The following is an 8,054-nucleotide window of genomic DNA, read 5'->3' on the forward strand; positions in this document are numbered from 1 at the left end:
GTTCAGAAACCCAGCCTAAAACCCCAAACAGCAAGCAATGCAGGTGTAGAAACACGGTGGCTAGGAAAAACTCCCTAGAAAGGCCAAAATCTAGGAAGAAACCTAGAGAGGAACGAGGCTATGAGGGGTGGCCAGTCCTCTTCTGGCTGTGCCGGGTGGAGATTATAACAGAACATGGCCAAGATGTTCAAATGTTCATAAATTACCAGCATGGTCAAATAATAATAATCACAGTAGTTGTCGAGGGTTCAGCAAGTCAGCACCCCAGGAGTAAATGTCAGTTGGCTTTTCATAGCCGATCATTAAGAGTATCTCTACCGCTTCTGCTGTCTCTAGAGAGTTGAAAACAGCAGGTCTGAGACAGGTAGCACGTCCGGTGAACAGGTCAGGATTCCATAGCCGCAGGCAGAACAGTTGAAACTGGAGCAGCAGCATGGCCAGGTGGACTTGGAACAGCAAGGAGTCATCATGCCAGGTAGTCCTGAGATATGGTCCTAGGGCTCAGGTCCTCCGAGAGAGAGAAAGAGAGAATTAGAGAGAGCATACTTAAATTCACACAGGACACCGGATAAGACAGGAGAAGTACTCCAGATATAACAAACTGACCCTAGCCCCCGACACATAAACTACTGCAGCATAAATACTGGAGGCTGAGACAGGAGGGGTCAAGAGACACTGTGGCCCCATCCGATGATACCCCCGGACAGGGCCAAACAGGAAGGATATAACCCAACCCACTTTGCCAAAGCACAGACCCCACACCACTAGAGGGATATCTTCAACCACCAACTTACCATCCTGAGTCAAGGCCGAGTATGGCCCACAAAGATCTCCGCCACGGCACAACCCAAGGGGGGCGCCAACCCAGACAGGAAGATCACGTCAGTGACTCAACCCACTCAAGTGACGCACCTCTCCTGGGGACGGCATGAAAGAGTACCAGTAAGCCAGTGACTCAGCCCCTGTAATAGGGTTAGAGGCAGAGAATCCCAGTGGAAAGAGGGGATGAAGGAGGCATGAAGGATCTAGCTACGGTGGTAATTTGTGTCATTTCTGACTACAGAGGTACTGCTTGTCCATGTGCTAGCTAACAGCAACAAGCCCAGACGAGCTAGCTAGTGATCAGCTAGTGGTTGCATAGTAACGCGGTCCTGGGGCCACCCTGGTTGCACTTTTTCCCCCCACTAAACAGCTGATTCAAATCATCAAAACTTCACGATGAGTTGGTTATTTGAATCAGCTGTGTAATGCTAGGGGGAAAAACGCACCGTCCACCCAGGGGGCCCCAGGACCCAGTTTGGGAAACCCTGCTCAAAGGTATGCGATGACTGACATGGCAAGAGGAAAACTGATGAATCTCTACCTCATTTCAAAGTTGTACCTTGTGCATTCTACTATTTAAAATTTGAAGAGTAAGTTGAAAGCCGGACTGATAAATAAACTGCCAACACAGTTTGGGAACCACTGTTCTTACTCACTGACTGACATTACATTGTCTACTGTAACCTATTATGTCCAAATCTCTTCTGAATGCAGCTTGTAGCATGTTCTCTGTTCCTGTGTGGCTCGTTCTTCCACAGGCAGGTTGTAGTTATCCATGCTGTGTATGTGAGTGTCATCTCGCCACTCCCACTCTCTCCCGGTGCATTTTTGCTTTTGTTCTCATCTCTCCGCCCGCCCGCCTGCCTGACTCACAATGATGATCTTGACCAAGCCAGAAAAGGTCAAGGTTAGACAGCAAATTGCCTCAAAGCAATCAGCTCAGTCTCTGTGCTAACACACACTGTGTGCTCTCTCTGTCTCTCTCTGTCTCTTTCCTTCTCTCTGTCTCTCTCCTTCTCTCTGGCTCTCTCCTTCTCTCCGTCTCTCTCCTTCTCTCTGTCTCTCTCCTTCTCTCCGTCTCTCTCCGTCTCTCTCTCTCTGTCTCTCTCTCTGTCTCTCTCTCTCTCTGTCTCTGTCTCTGTCTCTCTCTCTCTCTCTCTGTCTCTCTCTCTCTGTCTCTCTCCTTCTCTCTGTTTTCCCATGAAACTTGTGTCAGGGGGTCCGCTTGCTTTGAAGTTGTGCATCTATTGGGGGGCTCTGCGAGAGGCCTGGGACATCAAAGTCACCCTGGTCCACGTGGCAGTGACATTTTGATGGCAGCGTTACCCAGTGGGGTGTAGGAGGGATGTGGCGATGGGGTTCAGCTGTTCTTTAAGACTCCTGGCTGCTCCAGGGTTGTGCAGTGTTTGCCTCTTCTCTACACAGGATTGGCTTTCATTACATGAAACAGGTTCGCCCCTTCCCCTCGGCCAACAATAGTCACCACACTGCTCTGGAGTTCATACAATCTAATAGAACAACACGACCTTCTGTTGACACACACGTGGCCAAACACACACACACACACACACACACACGCACACACACACACACACATACACACGTAGTCGCGGATGCGAACGTACACACACACAGTGTGTGAGAGGAGAGACGGGTGCCCTTGTCACCTGACCTTTTCTGTGAAGTTTGGCGTGACCATGACTGCTCTCTGAGTTCATCATAACACGAGTCGTGTTGCTCTGCCTACTGTAATACACTGTAACAAACTCAATACCAATGCACACAATCCAGACAGGTTCAGTAGCTAAATGGACCTCTTTATATTGTCCCCATTTGTGTAACCGTTTTATGGGAGGGTAGGCCTAAACAGTACCACAAACAGGTGTTAATGTGTCGGCCCACAGGATACTAGATGTCGGGATGTCATGATGTCCCCAACAGCTGTCCTCCTGTCTTCATCTGGGGCTGATATGATAACCACCTTCTAAAGCCAGGCCTGGTCAGAAAAGGCTTGGCCCTGGATATTGTGTGAATGCGAAGATAATCAAAGAGAAAGGGCTGAAGATGAGGACAGACTATGACTGGTTTCTATCGCGATGTAGAGGATGAACAAGGGGAGATCCTCATGCATTGTCTCACTAATATTCGGTCCCTAGTGACCATGTAATCGTGCATGTGTATGTTTATGTCTTTTCCCCAGGTGCAGATGGAGAAACTTGACTACCACCATTACCTGTCTCTGTTCTTCGACGGGCTGTGTGAGACGGTGCACCCCTACGACTTCTTCACCCGCCTGGAGGTCCACGACATACTGGAGCACGGGGGCACCAAGATCCTGCCAGTCATCCCCCAACTCATCATCTCAATCAAGAGTGAGTAGTCACACGTTATAGAAAAATCACAAAAACACTTCCACAACTTTGTCAGAGCACAAACACAACGATCAATGTAACCACAACACTCTCGTCATCGCTATCAAGAGTGAGGGGCCTAAACGTTACAGAAACGTCACAGGAACAGTGTAACAATTTTATCAGAACACAAATACCACTCTTTAACACAAACACAACACTCTCACAACATATCTAGACCAAATCTCCTATAACAAGGTTATGAAGAGATTATTTTCAAATGTGTGGCCAGTAGTGGTTAACCAATCGCCGTAAACCACAAGCCAGAAAGGTTTGGCTTGACAATGGACAAATCCCCAATGTACTATTCAAATCTAATTGTATTTGTCACATGTTTGTAAACAACAGGTGTGGACTAACAGTGAAATTATTACTTACGGGTCCTTCCCAACAATGCAGAGAGAAATATAAAATAGAGAAATAATAGAAAAGTAAAACACGTTAAAAATAATACAAGTATTAATATATAACTTGTCAATATACAAGGGGTACCAGCACAGAGTCGATGTGCAGGGGACAAAGTAATTGAGGTAGACATGTACATATAACTAGGAATACAGTGACAGATAGTAAACAGTGGCAGCATCAGCAAAGGTCAATGCAGATAGTCTGGGTAGTTATTGTTTAACTATTTAACACACTATTATCAGTCTTATGGCTTGGGGACAGAAGCTGTTCAAGGTCCTTCTGGACCAAGGAGGAGAGTGATGGAGTGCTGCATCAGATGACCTGGCCTCCACAATCACCTGACCTCAACCCAATTGAGATGGTTTTGGATTATTTGGACTACAGTTGAAAGAAAAGCAGCCAACAAGTGCTCAGCATATGTGGGAACTCCTTCAAGACTGTGGGAAAAGCATTCCAGGTGAAGCCGGTTGAGAGAATGCCAAGAGTCTGCAAAGCTGTCATCATGGCAATGGATGCTTATTTTGAAGAATCTCAAATATAAAATATATTTTGTTTTCACACTTTTTTGGTTACTAAATGATTCCATATTTAACTAGGCACGTCAGCTAACCCTCCTGTTGTGTTCGTTTCATGTTAATTCATTCTGTGATTCCGGTCTAAAATGACCTCCCCATTATAGCTGATTTTAAATCCATAATAATACATGTATTATCACCTAATGTTGTGTTACATCTTTTTATCAACTTAAGTTCTTGTTGACATTACAAGTTTTGAACTTCCATTTGATATTTACGGCCTGTAGGCTTCTGAGCTCATTCAACTCGTTTTTGAATAAAAAAAATGCATAATGTATTTAGACTATAACAAATACTTAGATGAAACATATTGTGCTTTTGATCATAATCTACTTTGTGTCAAAGTTTATCAAGGACTCTCTCCTCCTCACCAGTGTCATGATCAAATATATGATCAAGAGCTTCACATACAGTATATTGTTTGGTCATTGTGCTGCCACAGAATGAATTGTGAGAAAGGCCTCAAAAAAGCTTTATATACGAGAGCTGCAAGAACAGTTATATATATTATTGAAACAATGATGCGACTGTTTGTGACAATGCCAACAGGTGTGGTTCCCATGGGGGAAAGATTATATTGGGGAAAAGTTCCTGTGGGGGTTGCCATGGAAGCCAAGAAGGGGAGTGTGTGTGCTCAAACACACATGCATGTGGGGGTCTGGGAGAGGAAGTGTGTCCATCTGATGAATGGGCATGTGCCTGAACTCAATTTCATACAGTAATTGTAGTCTCACCTATTAATTTTTAATGACAGGTCATTTTTGACCCGGAACACCACAGGTGTACAAAACCCCCCAAATTTGATGAATATCATCCAAAATGTATTTTGTGTGTTCATTTGACCACAACACAGCAGGAGGGTTAAGAACAAATTCTTATTTACAACAACGTCCTACCCCGGCCAAACCCTCCCTTAACCCGGACAACACTGAGCCAGTCATGCGCAGCCCTATGGGACGCCCGATCACAGACAATTGTCATACAGCCTGGGATTGAACCAGGGTCTGTAGTGACCACTTTAGACCACTGCGCCACTCAGGAGTTTGTTGTTTAGATAGTTTTGATGTCTTCTATTATTCTACAATGTAGAAAATAGTAAAAATAAAGAAAAACCTTTGAATGAGTAGGCGTGTCCAAACTTTTGACTGGTACTGTATATTTGAGTGTGTGTGTGTGTTTCAGCTCTGGAAGAGAAACTCTCAACTCTACACTGGGTGAATGTGAGTACAATCTTTTCTGTGATTTATCTTCATTGTGAATTGTTTGGGGGGGGGGGGTGTGGCTGTTAAGAGCATTGGGGCTGTTAAGAGCAAGGTCGTTGCTGGTACGAATTCCTGCGCCGACTAGGTGAAATCTGTCGATGTGCCCTTGAGCAAGGCACTTAACCCCAATTGCTCCTGTAAGTCTTTCTGGATAAGAGCGTCTGCTAAATCACTAAAATGTCATGTAATTGATAAAAAATAGGGCATTCTGGACCAAACAGTGAATTTCTGACCCTGCACACACACACACGCTTACTTAATAACACACACACACACAAACACACACACGCTTACTAAACACACACACACACACACACACACACTGAGAGGCTTTGTTTTTTGCTGGAGCCAACTGACTGCCAGTTTTAAAGTGAGTGTTTTTAAAGTGGGGCAGTGAGTGATTTTGACCAGTTGGCCGAGTGTGTGGATGTGTGTTGATGTGTGTGTGTGTGTGTGTGTGTGTGTGTGTGTGTGTGTGTGTGTGTGTGAGTGTGTGCTCAGTGTTCCAGCGCCTGCTGAGTCAGGGGGGTGAAATGGTGCAACATGAGGCAGGGCCGCTGGAGACATGGAGACACGCTGACAGACTGACCCCGGCAATAGACTAAACACACACTCACTGCTTACTGATTAGCAACAGAGGACAGCATAGAGCATGACCCAGTTCACATCATAAGAAAAAAGGTTTCCAAAACTTTTTGTAGAAGGGGTTCTACATGGAACCCAAAATGGTTCTACCTGGAACCAAAAGGGGATATGTAATGGGTTCTCCTATGGGGAAAGTCGAATAACCCTTTCAGGTTTTCGATATCACCTTTTTTTCTAAGAGTGTGGGACGTGTGAGCATGTGTGTTTTGTTTTTGTTGTTTACTTGGCCATTACATTGTTTCTACTCCAAATCGTATAGTTTGTTTACAGTTTTTTCCAACTGCTTACACAAGTTTTCAAAACGATCTCCTTTTTTTCAAAACTCTACACACAATTCCCAAAACTGCTCACACAAAATGCAAAATGCCTCACATCTCCTTCAAAATGTAACACTGCATTCAAAATGCCATAAACACATGTCAGAATGAAGCATTTGCATCAAATGGCAAACACTGCTTTCATAATAGTACATTTCTGGATATACCATGTAAACACTGTTGTTCTAAATCTAAAGCTCTTTGGTCTTTCATAGGCTTATATCTACATTTCAATACAATGTTCTACAGTGAAAGTAATCTGCTGAGAGGGGTAACAAGTACACTGTAAACACCAATGTAATGTAGAAACAGAAAATATTTATTAGGCCAAACATTACTATTGTATACAGTAGCATACAACAAAACCATAAACATATGTAAACCAAAAGTATATTCTTTAGAATACAGTAAAAAACACAATTGTATGTGTGGGGTCCCGGGGGGGCAGTCCAGGAATTGGTAAGGGAGGGGCAGTCACCAGTGCTAAGCTATGCTTCATCTCTTCTCCGGCCTGGGTCTGGACACAATACTTCATCCACATCACAAGATACGTTTTCTCTTGCTAAACATCGAGGGAAGTATCTCCTAGCATGGCGTATCCAACCTTGGACAGAGGCAACCTCTATGTCTCCACATGCGTCCTCCATTGCCTGGAGAAGCGGCATGCGGGCATAGGGTTGGCATACATACACTTTCCAGCGCCGTGACGAGAATAATTCCTCTATGGGATTTAGAAAAGGTGAATATAGGTACAAAACTACAAATTGTGGATGGGTGGCAAAACAGTTTTGGACCAGAACAGCCCGGTGAAAACTAACATTGTCCCATAAAACCACTAATCTAGCAGGCTCCTGATCTGGATCAGGGACAAGCATTGTGTAAATTGCATCCAGAAAAGTGAACATATGGCCGGTGTTGTACGGACCCAGTGTGGCAGTGTGATGGAGGACCCCGTTTTGAGTGATGGCAGCACACATAGTTATATTACCCGCACGCTGTCCAGGGACATTGGAAATTGCCCTCTGTCCTATTACATTTCTTCCGTGGCGCCTGGTTTTGGTGAGGTTGGTTGAAGCCAACCTCATCCACATAAATAAATTCATGGCGAATTACATGGGCATCCAGATCCAATACTCTCTGTAACAGACAAAAGGATATACAGATGAGTAAATATGGTATGTCTGAAGAACTGGAAGTAGTGTTGCATACATACCTCTCCAAGGTCATGTCGCATATTCTTGACTCTGTCAGAGTTTCTCTCAAATGGCACCTTGTAAAGTTGTTTCATCGTCACTCGGTGCCGTTGGAGGATGCGTTGTATGGTCGACAGGCTTACAGCATTGATGTTGTTAAATATGGTGTCATTTTTCAAGATATGCTCTCTTATCTCTCGAATCCTAATTGCATTGTTGGCCAAAACCATATTTATAATTGCAGTCTCTTGTACATCTGTAAACAAGCATCCTCGTCCTCCATGATGTCTTTGCCTTTCCACTCTGTACAGAATTCAAACACAGTATGTGTTCAGCATAGGAACTGTAAACAATGTACAAAAAAATGTAGTACAGCATGATAACCAACCTCATTCATTCAATGCAGTGCAGTAAATGGATG

At 44.3% G+C, this 8,054-nt stretch overlaps 1 pseudogene; it reads left to right on the top strand.

Moving 5' to 3' along the window:
- LOC118941493 overlaps positions 1-8,054 on the top strand; it is a 318,541-nt pseudogene that overhangs the window by 161,531 nt on the left and 148,956 nt on the right.

The sequence above is a fragment of the Oncorhynchus mykiss genome, chromosome 19, assembly GCF_013265735.2.
Source record: "Oncorhynchus mykiss isolate Arlee chromosome 19, USDA_OmykA_1.1, whole genome shotgun sequence".
Lineage (NCBI taxonomy): Eukaryota > Metazoa > Chordata > Actinopteri > Salmoniformes > Salmonidae > Oncorhynchus > Oncorhynchus mykiss.